Source organism: Cornus florida, unplaced genomic scaffold, assembly GCF_030987335.1.
Source record: "Cornus florida cultivar Cherokee Brave unplaced genomic scaffold, ASM3098733v1 CherokeeBrave_3.0.0_Hap2_Chr03, whole genome shotgun sequence".
NCBI classification, from domain to species: domain Eukaryota; kingdom Viridiplantae; phylum Streptophyta; class Magnoliopsida; order Cornales; family Cornaceae; genus Cornus; species Cornus florida.
This window is the reverse complement of record NW_026775573.1, coordinates 61,689,336-61,703,037: the sequence shown is the minus strand read 5'-3', so window position 1 is coordinate 61,703,037 and position 13,702 is coordinate 61,689,336. Positions and strand designations below refer to the sequence as shown.

At 33.1% G+C, this 13,702-nt stretch overlaps 1 non-coding gene across 1 annotated transcript; it reads right to left on the bottom strand.

Annotated features, from left to right (window-relative positions):
- Positions 1-5,750: 5,750 nt before the first annotated feature.
- Positions 5,751-5,857, bottom strand: LOC132301967 (small nucleolar RNA R71). Its single transcript, XR_009480696.1, has one exon. It is a non-coding gene; the product is annotated as a small nucleolar RNA R71 (small nucleolar RNA).
- Positions 5,858-13,702: the final 7,845 nt, after the last annotated feature.

The following is a 13,702-nucleotide window of genomic DNA, read 5'->3' as shown; positions in this document are numbered from 1 at the left end:
CTGATATTCTGCATTCTAATAACAAAAGAAAATCAAAAACCAAAACTTGAAAATAAAAATATGGCAGAAAGACACATTGTATTTCTATGTCAAACAAAACATCTGTGTGAACTAACTTAAGTTTCTCCTTTCTGAGATCTCTGCCACTCTTCTTGAAACTGACCCTCTTCTGCTTGCCCATCACGCAACTCTCATAGTCACATATTCCATTTACAACAATTTACTTATTTAAAAGAAAATCAACATAATTATGCATGCTTGACAACAAAATAAGAAAATCAAATTTGGATGTTTATGGCATTTTTTTTTTTTATTTTTTTTTCTTTCTTGAAATTATGCTATTATTAGGTTTACAATACAACCTTCAAATATATATATATATATATATTCTTTTTTCTGTGTTGGGCTGATTCTATGGATGTTCGAAAATTTCCAATTAGAAAGATTGCCGGATTATAATATGAAACAGGATTATAGGTTGTTGCTTCTGATTTTCTAAATAAAAAAGAAAAGAATCTTAATTAATTTAATAATTAAATTTTAGCTCTTAAAATTTTGAATACTTAATATTTAATTTTATCAAAAATTGGCTTATTTATCGCTCTGGACCAAATGTATAAGCTCTCTGTCTTCAAAGGGGAGGAGATTGAGTGTTTGATTGAGTCTTGGTGGAGGAAATATAAATTGGATGTGTTTGCTTTACCATCTAAGAGGGCAAAATAAAAAAAAAGCTTGTATAATTCCTTAAGATAATCGGTAACCTAGGGGAGGATGGGAATCGAACATAGACTACCAACTAGGTCACTCGGTAACGCCCTTACGATAACTAACTATCAAAGATTGTAAGCTAGTTTATATAACGAAAGACTGAGACAAACCAGGCCCACTTTGCAGCCCATCTAGCTCACGTTTTGGGCTTGGATTCGATAAAATATAGGCCTGATTCGAACTGTTGAGCAAAGTCCTATGGGCTCAGGTTGGGTAGACCTGGACTCCCAACACTCGGATCAGTCCCGTCCAAGCGTGGCCTATTTTGAATACTTGCAATGGATCCAAAGCTTAAAGCACAGACCCATGGCCTAGGTGTGCTTCGATGACCCAATATTGTGATTGGAGCACATCAAAACCCGAAGGGATCCAGTTGGTCCATGCTAGTGAACGCCTAAAAAATTAAGGAAAATGATTTTAAGGGTTCGTTTACTTAGTGAAGTAGATAGAAAGAAAAAGAAAAAGAAAAAGAAAAAGAAAAAGAAATGGGAAATATTTAAATTTGTTGAGTTTGGTTAGAGTAAAAGAGAAAATTTTTGGGAAAGTAAAAGTCTTGCAACTGTTTAATTTTCTTTCCCATATAAGTGGCATCTTCATATCTTAATTTTCTATTATACCCATGTCGCCTTACTTCACTTTCTTTGTATATTTCAAGAATATATGAGTTTCCATCTTTTGCAAATTGCTTATATGACCAAGTAATACTATTTTTATTTTATTTTTTATATTTTTTCCCTTCCAAAATTAATAAATTGTTGAGAGTGATATATACAAACATGGTTGTGTATATATATATATATATATATATATATATATATATCTGAGTATTTAGGAGTAGAGTGTTAGGTTAAAAACTAGGATTAGTTTTCGATAATTTCTTCTCTTTGTATACAAGTTTTGAAATTACAATTTAATTCATATATGTACTTTAGACTTCTCTGGACAATGGGGCTCTAGCCTCTATGTAACTAATTTAGTTTTGACTCATAAATTAGACATACCAAAATAATTTAGTTCTAAGTATTTTATTTCATTTATACTTTTAACCTTTTTTTTTTTTTTTTCTTTTTTCTATGACTAAAAATATATATTAATTTCAACCTTTTATGCTCAAGATTTTTCTGAGCAAATTTTTTTTATTAATTAAACTTGCATCTATAATCACATATATCCAATTATTAATCATTAGAAGATATAAAATATAATGTTCACTTTTTCATCCTAAACTTGAAATTTAATTTTGTTCAAAAATAAGGAAATATGATAGTGTTTCAAAAAAAGTACAAAGTAATCTTATAATAAAAAGGGTTGGTGATTAGAATCACTATATTTTTTTTTTTTTTTTTTTTTTTTTTTTTTTTTTTTTTTTCATGCTTTCAAAACTCACAAAATAATATGTTGGTCGCAACTTCTACCTAGGGTTTGCCCTTTAAATGTCAAAAGATCAATCACAAGTCCAATACTATGATATATTATGAACTTTGGTGTGGTCAGGCCAACACAGTGATGATCAGAGGCAATTTAGCTCATTTTAAATTGATTACAGAAAGTACATTGTTGATTAAGTTCAATTCACATGCAACGACATTGTCATTTCTGGTGTAGCATATGTATTCTTGGTCACAGGCTTATTCAGGGGCAATTCAGTCTTTCACACATGTATATGATCGCTTTATATTTGCCTTGAATGTTACAATACATTTTAGAGCACATAAATTCAATTTGATTATATATAAGCAAGCTACAACACAATTTTTCTGGTGTACAATTGACAAGTGTCCTCTGAAAGGTATTTTGGTCTTTGTGTATGAAGAACATTTGCTTGACGCGTGTTGTGATACCCCTGATTCCAAAGCCATGGGTTGATGAAGCCGAAGCCCAAAACCGAGGGAATATCAAAACAATTAGGTAATTATCGAATACAGAACACAAAAGATAAATAATAATAGAGTTAAAAGAAACTAAATAATAAAATCCTCCAATAAAAAAATTCAATAGAATAAATCCTCCATTAATAAATTCCAAATCTTCTCATACCAGTAACCATCATATTACAACTTGGGATTCTATAATGTAGACCCCTAATATAATCCCAAAAGAAAATAACTGAAGTAAAGAAATCCAAAGACTGAATATAAAAAAGAATTCTCTACGTAGAAGAGTGATGAAGATTGTCTCTGCTCAGCACGAATAATTTTTAAGTCTGAAACTGACGAACACCTGAAAAATAATAGTGGGTCAGGCTCACGAACAAGTTCTACTCTATCACATTCCAAACAGAGACCCGATATACGTATACATCCTAGTCAACTCAACAATAACAACATAATCCATATATATATAAATACACACTAAGAGCTAGTTTGGTGTAGTGGAATAGATTAGAATGGAATGAGAATAGAAGTGGGAATGGAATGAGAAGAGAATGGAATGGCCATTCCTTTTATTAGAATGTGGAATGATTTTGATAGAATGGCCATTCTCCAAGAATAGTGGGAATGATGATTCCAACTTTAAAATTGGCACCAAACACGATAATGGAAAAAAAAACCATTCCATTTCACTTTCTTTTATTTCATTCCACCACACCAAACTAGCCCTAAAGGACTATCACCGGATTATAGGATAGCCTCAACCTGAATAGTAGGTAACATGCAAAACGCACATATAACGAACACGAGTACCATGATTTATCATGGCACACAACTATCAGCTATGCATCCCAAATAATATACGCTCCCTAACCACTGATCTTGAGACTCAAATCATGGCTAAATCACATTTTCTATTCCACCGCCCTCTATGTTTTTCTTATTTATTACTCGTATTTTTCTCTTACTTTATTTGTTAAAAAAATTATCATACATACATTATGTTGTGGTTAAGTTTATTATTATTTTTTTGACAACAAATGTTAGGCGCTAAATGTTATACATTTTAGCCCTTAACTTGCATATTTTATTCACTTAATAATAGTTTATTTGTGATTTTACATTATTTTATTATTTTTATTTATTTCAGAACTTTAATTATAAAATCAATCAAGACCAGTGATTCTGAGTTTTAAAAGATGACATTCCGTAGGACCGAGCAATGTTGAAGATCCAAGTCTAATTATACTTAGAAAATAGTCCAAAAGAAACCACAAGTTGATGAGAATGGAAAGAAGAATAAAAGGAAAAATCCTTCTCCAAAAAGGAAACTTTCGCCAAAATTGGTAATTTGAACCCATTTTGGTAATCTGACCGTATCTCTCTCCTGAAGTGTCAAAATAGCTAACTTCACGTAAAGGTTGAAAGGAAATTCGAAGAGCTACAATTTTGTATTTCATAGGATTCCCTAAAACAGCTGTTTACCTTGTCAAAATTAAGCTGAAAGTCTGTATGAATTTTGGAGTCCTTATTTGACAGAATTTCTATGTATGTATTCTATATGAAAAAGGGAACTTTAAGGCTGATCTTTTATTATTTAAAAGGAGTCATCTACAGCATTGAGGCATCATCATATAGAGGAGCTTGAGGCTGAGATCAGAGGAGAAGCATTCAGAAGAAAGAAGAAATATATCCATAGCGGTGAAGATATCTTCCTCAACCATGAAGAATTTCACTCTAGTCATGCTTGGCTAAACGCTTTGCCCGCCCTACCTTAGCACACTGGTTTGATTATATTTAATTATTGGAGAACAATTTTTATCATGCATGATTGTGTAATCTATAGGATTTTTAATTGACTTTTTAATAAGAATCGTTTTTAGAGTTTTAATTCAATTACAAATATTTTTCTATCTTGTCTTAGATATTTTAATCTTGTGATTGAACACAACTCATTCACTTCTTGTAATTGTGAATGAGATAATTACACAATGGTATTTCTCTTAATATAATGTTAGAGATTTGATGGATTATACCTAGAGAAGATAGACCATGTTATACCCTAGAATAAATTATATTATTTTCTAACTAAATAAATTTGTGTTTGTAGCCATGATTTATTCTCTATGCATGTTATATCATATATCTCCAATAAATTGATGCAATTAACTAGTGGTGCAACGTTAGTGGTGAAATCATACCCCTAGTTTTTTCTCTCTATTTTCTATATCCTATTTAATCATTGTTCTTTAATTTATTTTATTTTTCTACTTAGTTAATTTAGAATTAATCAACACAATTCGATTATCCTACTTTTAAGTTAATTTGGAATTTAAGAAATCTGTTGACAAACTTAATTTACACAAGTCCCTTGGGTACAACACCGTTACAAGTAAGTCATATTTGCAAAGATCCGTGCACTTGCGAGTGGTACATATAAATCTCACAACAAGTTTTTGGCGCCGTTGCCGGGGACTTGTTTTAGTTCTTGACAGATAATATTAAATTCTACAATTAATTTCAATTAGGATCTTAGTTTAGGATTTTATTTTGTTTATTTTATTTTATTTTATTTTGATACTGTTTTCTTTCAATTGTTGCAGGTGACATTATATGCTTTGAAGACGTTCTTTGTCACTCCCTCAGCTTCCGTTAAACCCAGAAATCGAAAGGACTCTCAGAAACTTGAAGAAATATTTTAGAGGCCTTAAAAAGGAAAATATGGCGGATGATCCACCAATTGCAGAAGCAATTCACTATTTAAAGGATCACTACGAACCAGGTGCATACAACTCTTCATCTGCAGTTCGGTATCCTCAAGTGAGGGCCCCTCACTATGAAATTAAGGCCAGTACTCTTTAGTTACTTCCTTCTTTTTACGTCCTATCAAAAGAGGATCCATATCGGCACTTGGATGACTTTGCAGAGGTGTGCAGAACAATAAAGATCTAGAGCTTTGACGATGATGTGCTCAAGCTACACCTTTTCTCCTTTTCATTGGAGGACAAGGCGAAGGACTGGTTTAATTCATTACCAGCGGACTCCATCACTATATGGGCTGAATTGCAACAAAAGTTTTTGAACAAGTACTTCCCCATGGTGAGAACTAATAAATATCGAGATGTTATTACTCGTTTTGCTCAAGGGCCTGACGAGCCTTTTCATAAGGCTTGGGAAAGATTCAGAGACCTCATTCGGAAGTGTCCTCATCATGACATGCCAAAATGGCAGCTTGTTAATTTCTTTCATAAGGGGCTCAATGAGGCGCAAAGGTATATGGTGGTTGCCTCTTGTGATGGAAATTTTATGTTGAAAAGTGTAGAGGAGGCATGACAACTCTTCAAAAATATATCTGATAATTCTACACAACATGTCGTACCTCCAGTAGCAGGACCTCATATCATATTGAGGAGAGCAAAAGGTGTGAATGAAGCAGGAATAAATCAAGGGCTAGTGAGCCAAATGGAGGCATTAACTAAGAGGATAGATCAATTGATGACTTCACAGTCAAATTTTACTCCTCCTTTGACTAATGCTCAAGGCTTTGAAGTGTGCTCTTTCTGTTCGAGTCCAACTCACCATGTGTCCATTTGTCCAAGTACAGCTCAGTATTCAGAAATTCCACAAGAGCAAGTTAATGCTACCTATGGAAGGCCCAGAGGGAATAATATGTATTCAAACACACAATCCGGCTTGGAGAAACCATCCAAACTTCTCATAGAGAAATCCAGCCACAGGGGCATCAGCTCCTCCACCTCAAGTACCTCAGGTGCAAGGCAATTTTCAATCTCCAGTTCAGACTTCAAATCCTCAAGGGTTCACTCCTATGAATGCCTTCAATCAACCTCAACAATTCTTATCAATGTTTAAGGCAATGAGAGCAAAGCAGTTAGAGCCAACTAATCAACTTGTGCAGTCTCATTCTCAATCCCTTGCCAAGTTAAAGACTCAAGTTAGCCAATTAGCTCAAGCCTTGAATAGAAGAGAGGATGGCAAACTTCGTAGTCAACTAGTAGCTAATCCAAGAGGTGTGCGTATAATTGATGACATTACTGGCCAAGAAGTTCACCATGAACAAGTGCAAGCAATTACTACTCTGAGAAGTGGTAAAAGAGTTGAAAACAAGGTGGAAGAAGAGGAAGCAAAGAAGGATGAAAATTGGAAGAAAAGACTTGAAGAGAAGAATAAGCGTAATGAAAACGCACAAGAATTACCTCAAACTACTAAGTCATCTCTTAAACAAAGGCATGTTGTTGTGCCATTCCCTCAAAGACTACAAGAAACATTAAAGGCAGCGAAGCAAGCAAGCCAACTTCAGGACATAATGGTGATGTTCAAACAGGTGAAGATTAATCTCCCATTGCTTGATGCAATTTAACAAATTCCAGCTTACGCCAAATTTCTGAAAGATATGTGTACTCAGAAGAGGCGTTCAAATAGCCATGTTCCTAAGAAGGTGTTATTAACTGAGCAAGTCAGTTCCATAATCCAACACTGCACTGCTCCAAAATTCAAAGATCCAGGCACTCCAATAATTTCATGCACAATAAGGAATCATCAAGTAGAGCGAGCTCTCCTAGATTTGAGTGCAAGTGTAAACCTTTTTTCCTTATTCGGTTTACTTGCAACTCAGATTAGGAGAATTGAAGTCTACTTCCATTATTCTCTAATTAGTAGATAGGTCAACCAAGCAACCCCGTGGTGTCATCGAAGATGTAATCATCAAAGTAGATAAATTTTACTTCCCTAGACTTTATTGTGCTAGATACCGAGCCAGTTTCGTAGCTAAGAAGGCACATTCCAGTGATCCTTGGTCATCATTTCCTTGCAACAGCAAATGCAAGTATAAATTGTAGGATAGGCGTCATAGACGTATCTTTTGGCAATATGAAGGTGCGCTTAAATATTTTCAATGCCAGTCAATTCCCTTCAGATAATAATGATTATTTTCTGGTTGATGCCATCGATGAATGTGTTGAAGAGATGACCCCATTTGCCTTGACAAAAGATCCACTAGAAACATGTCTATCTTACTTTGATTCCGAGTCATTTGATATTGAGAAAAGTATTGACGAGGTGAATGCCCTACTTGATGTGGCGAGTATGCATAACATTCCACCATGAAAAATTCCTATTGAGCCACTTCTACCATTATTAAGTGAACCACCAATGCCATCTTTGAAGTTTCCACCAGAGCTAGAGCTGAAGTCGTTACCCTCTCATTTGAAGTATGCATATCTTGAGCTAGAAAACACTCTTCCATTACATAATTCATTCCTGGATAAGCAGCTACTTCAACTTCAGAAGGAGACTCCACCATTGTATGCTGATATTATGAATTGGAAGGCGTCAAGAAAGAAGTCCATTCGGCCGGATTGGAAGGAGTGGTGTATTGAAAATTATGTGCTTACAAAAGGAGTTAAATCCGTCACTTTGACGGATCCCATCTACTCCCCCTAAACATCCAGGTACCACGTCACCTACCGACGTTAAATGTAGGAATTGTAGATAGGATTTTTCATTTATGTAATTCTGTTTTGTTTTTTTTTTTTTTTCTCTCTCTTTAATTTTATCTTTTGTTTTAGTATATTAGGAAAATTTAATGTGTTTCGTAGGATTTGTTTCGAAGAAAATGAAAAATTCCATGGCATACAAAGAAAAAAAGCTTGATTTGAGCAGAACAAAGCATTTTTTTGGGTCCAAACATCGACCAAACCGCCTACGGCAGTCTGCACCGCGTAGATCTCGAAAAAATACCCAAAATGGAAAAAAAAAATTCGTCCAAAACGGACCACTGATGATAAAGTTATGGCCGTTTGAAGTGTGCTTTCTTTTTTTTTTTTTAAAAATAATAATAATAATAATAAAAATCGGATTAGCAGTAGCCAGGGTGAATGATCGCCCGGTAATTTTTCCAACCTGAAGTAGCAGTGCAGGGCGAATGATTGCTCGGCTTGGAGGTGACAGTCGCCAATGGTGACTCAGTGGGTATGAGGACAACAGCCGGTGGCGACGAATAGGCAGCAGCTTCAGCGCTGGGCGAATGATCACCCGGCCAAAGAAATTTTCGATGGACAGCAGCGCTGAGCGATGATCGCCTGGCTCAACGGCAACAATCGCCCAAGGCGAAGTAGCAACAACTTCAGCGAATTTTTTTCGGCAAGTTAATTTCTTCAGCTCCGGGCGATCATTCGTCCGGTAAGGCAGTGACCATCTCCCGGCCATATATATATATATATATATATATATATATATATATATATATATTTTTCAGCGACGCACAGGGAACAAAAGAAAGAAGACGGTTCTTCAATCTGTAATGAAAAAAAAAAAAAAAAGAAGAAGATAAGGAAAGAAATGAAGTTGGGCATCGTGGCAATCTGTTTTTATCTCTCACCTATTCCCACACTAACACAACTCCCACACTACCCATCATACCACCAATTAATTTTCTTCTGTAACCCACTAGCCATCATCAACTCATAACCATATTCAATTCCTCTATTCCTCACCACATCCTAACCAAAATTGCCTAACACACCTTTCATCTTTCTATCTATATATATATCTATATATATATATATATATATATATATATCCACCCAATTCAACCCATTCCATTCCATTAATAATCGTCTACCCATTACCATCTTACTATCCCCATACCCACTTCCATTACCATTCCTTGATTGCCAATATTGTTTGCACAAATTTGGACAAAAAATCAGAGATTCAAGGCACATTATCAAGAAATTGGGTGAGATGTCCAAACTCAGAGCTGAAATTCAAGAAATCCATCAGAATCAAAAATTATGATGGACATGCTGCGTGCACTTATGATTCCTAACAGTCTTACTCTCGATGCTTTGTCGCCTCCATTTTAGCTATCCTGTCATGTGCTTTCGTTCTATGTTGTTATTATTATTATTATTATTTTAGTTCTTATTTTTCTTACTTTTGATTTTTGCCCAGTGAGGACACTATCCAATTAAAGTTTGGGGGCATAGAGTCTGCTCTAGTTGTTAAAAATAAAAAAATAAAAATCAATTCTTTTTATTTGGCATATTGACTTTAATTCAAGTACTTGAGAATTGTTGGGGGATTAAGACACTTAAGTACTTTTAAAAATTCTTTTCTGAGATCGTCTTGAATCCTTAATTTTCGTGCTTTATTTTATGTGGGTTCCACTATCTAGTATGATATGAATTTTAGTAATTGTCGATCCCTAATGGATTTCATATGCACACTAGAATTTTATCTATGGGTATTTGTATTTTTGGTTGAATTCTGATGACTATGGATGAATATGAATTGGTGAACTTTGAAGGTTATTATTATGGCATAGATATTAAAAAAAAAAAAAAAAAAAAAAAAAAAGAATTCGTAACCCTTTCATGGAGTAATCGGGGTTCATGTCTCATATACATAAAGTGTTCGCATGAAGAGATATGGATAAGGATAAGAAAAATAAATAATAATAAAAAAATAAATATATATATAACATTTTGCCATAGAAAATAACTTGAGAAGGAATTTAAGGAATTGAAGTTCTAGAAGTTGGGTTCAATTGAAAAGACATTACTATATAGGTAACTTGCTAGTTCAAAAATTTCGCAACATTGGGAATTGAATTCTGATGACTATGGATGAATATGAATTGGTAAACTTTGAAGATTATTACTATGGCATAGATATTAAAATATATATATTTCGTAACCCTTTCGTAGAGTAATCGGGACTTATGTCTCAAATGCATAGAATGTTCGCATGAAGAAGTGGGGGTAAGGATAAGGAAAAAAAAATAAAAATAAATAATATTTTGCCATAGAAAATAACTTGAGAATGGATTTGAGGAATTGAAGTTCTAGAAGTTGGGTTCAATTTAAAAGACATTACTATATAGGCAACTTGCTAGTTCACAAATTTTACAACATTAGGGATTGATTTTTGCTGTAATTCTTGTTACACAATTGTGTGAGAAACATTAAGGTGAAGTATGAAAATAAGGACTAAGGAGTATAGTCAGATTATAATTTTTAAAGTACTTTTGTATAGTTTTCCCCTTGATTAAAATTGTGATGATATGAGAATATGTTGATTGCCAAATGATTGAATTGTGTTGTATGTTTGTGGACATCATCTCTGGAAATCCTCACGAAATTTCACTCACTCACTCACTAGGAGTAACCTAGGGGTTTAAAAGGCTTGTTGCATATGTTAAATGCAATGATTCCCACGAAAGTGGCATTTATGTTTTCTTTAGTTTTATTACTATGGGACTAGCAATATGTAAGTTTGAGGGTGTGTTAGGCGCTAAATGTTATACATGTTAGACCCCTTAACTTGCATATTTTATTTACTTAATAATAGTTTATTTGTGATTTTATATTATTTTATTATTTTTATTTATTTCAGGACTTTAATTATAAAATCAATCAAGACCAGTGATTCTGAGCTTTAAAAGATGACATTCCGTATGACCGAGCAATGTTGAAGATCAAAGTCTTATTATATTTAGAAAATAGTCCAAAAGAAATCATAAGTTGATGAGAATGGAAAGAAGAAGAAAAGGAAAAATCCTTCTCCAAAAAGGAAACTTTTGCCAAAGTTGGTAACTTGAACCTGTTTTGGTAATCTGGCCGTATCTCTCCTCGAGTGTCAAAATAGTTAAATTCTCATAAAAGTTGAAAGGAAATTCGAAGAGTTACAATTTTGTATTTCACGAGAATTTCCTAAAACAGCTGTTTACCTTGTCAAAATTGGGTTGGAAGTCTGTACGAATTTTGGAGTCCTTACTTGACAGAATTTCTATGTATGTATTTTATATGAAAAAGGGAACTTTAGGGCTGATCTTTTATTATTTAAAGGGAGTCATCTACAACACTGAGGCATCATCATACAGAGGAGCTTGAGGTTGAGATCAGAGGAGAAGCATTCAGAAGAAAGAAGAGATCGATACATGACGGTGAAGATGTCTTCCTTAACATGAAGAATTCCACTCCAGTCATGCTTGGCTAAACGCTTTGTTAGGGTTGTGATGTAGCCCTAACTTAGCACACTGGTTTGATTGTATTTAATTATTATAGAACAATTTTTATTATGCATGATTGTGTAATCTATAGGATTTTTGATTGACTTTTCAATAAAAATCGTTTTTAGAGTTTTAATTCAATTACAAATATTTTTCTATCTTGTATTAGATATTTTAATCTTGTGATTAAACACAACTCATTCACTTCTTGTAGTTGTGAATGAGATGATTACACAATGGTATTTATCTGAATATAATGTTAGAGATTTGATGGATTATGCCTACAGAAGATAGACCATGCTACACTCTAGAATAAAGTAGTTAGGTAGATGGTTTATACCAATCGAAGATAGTCCATGCTTAGCTTTAAATTATATTATTTTCTAGCTGAATAAATATGTGTTTGTAGCCATAATTTATTCTCTGTGCATGTTATATCATATACCTCTAATAAATTGATGCAATTAACTGATGGCGCGACGTTAGTGGTGAAGTCATACCCCTAGTTTTTTCTCTCTATTTTTTACATCTTATTAAATCATTACTCTTTAGTTTATTTTATTTTTTTACTTAGTTAATTTAGAATTAATCATTACAATTCGATTATCTTACTTTTAAGTTAATTTGAAATTTAAGAAATTTATTGACAAACTTAATTTACACAAGTCTTTTAGGTACGACACCCTTACAAATAAGTCATATTTGCAAAAATTCGTACATTTACGATTGGAATATATAAATCTCACACCAACAAATTTACACGCACATTTATCCATGCGAAAGCTTAAAAATCTTCTATCCTCGCAACATTCATGGGCAAAATGATGACATGAGCATATATGCCAATTGCCAACCGATTTGATACAATTATTTTTTATTTTTTATTTTTTATTTTCTTTTTCGAGAAAGTATACACTTAATTTTTTCCCTCCTGATCTCTATGATTCAATTTAGGGAACGTGATAGTGTGTGTATGTGACCCCACTCTTGTCCACTTTATGGCATTTGCATTATGTGGTATTAAAATGGCGCTCCATTTCATAAATAACATCTCAAAGCAAATTACGTTTCAGCATTTCCAGGAGCTAAAAAATGCTCACAATAATTTTCAAATAAATCATTAATGTGTCACTGCCCTTCAGTCTTTGACACCGAAACCAAATATATCACCTCCATTTCTCGACTATTTACAAAAAGCCCGGTCTAATGAATTGATTAAATTGTCCAAATTTGCTCCCATAAATTGCTCTTATCACATTTGCAGTTATAAATGAATCAGTTTCAGTCTGTTCGAACTTAACTCATCTATTTGTGTGCTTGATTCTATCTCAATTCTTTTAACAAACGAAATTCATTTGAGTTGGATTTGAATTCGTGTTCAAATGACTATATTTATGAAAGTCTTTACATTAAAGAGAGGCCATACAATAAGTGAAAGCGGTAAGTTGATTCTCTTGCACACACATCACATATATATATATATATATATATAGAAATTGATTCTCATAGTTACAAACTTACAGTGAATTGTATAATATATATGTCTAAAATTATATATTTAGAATCATTTTCCTCAAAAGAAACCTAAAAAGAATTACATAGTGAAATTTCACATTGCTAATGGTTCCATTTAACTGACGGATTTATTTATGAAAATACAATTTAAATTTTGAATGGTGTTCACTTTCCAACATTCAAACAATGCTTAATTTCCGAAAATAATGATAATAATAATAATATTATTATTATAATTATAGTAATTAGTTACTCTTTTGCTACTTAATTAGTTTTACACTGCATGACAATTAGGTTCTTAACTATGATTTTTTTTTTTTTTTTTTTGGTATTTTTTATTCTTGTTAGATCACCGGGTCGTATGGCCTTTCACCTGTTTCATTTTCTTTTCCCTCTTTTAATCAAATGATATAAACGGACTCCTATGCATGTGTTATATATTATCTCCAATGGCAGTGTAGCCTAATGATATTTTTTTTGCCTTTCAAAATAGAAAGTTATGAGCAAATATGAGTGT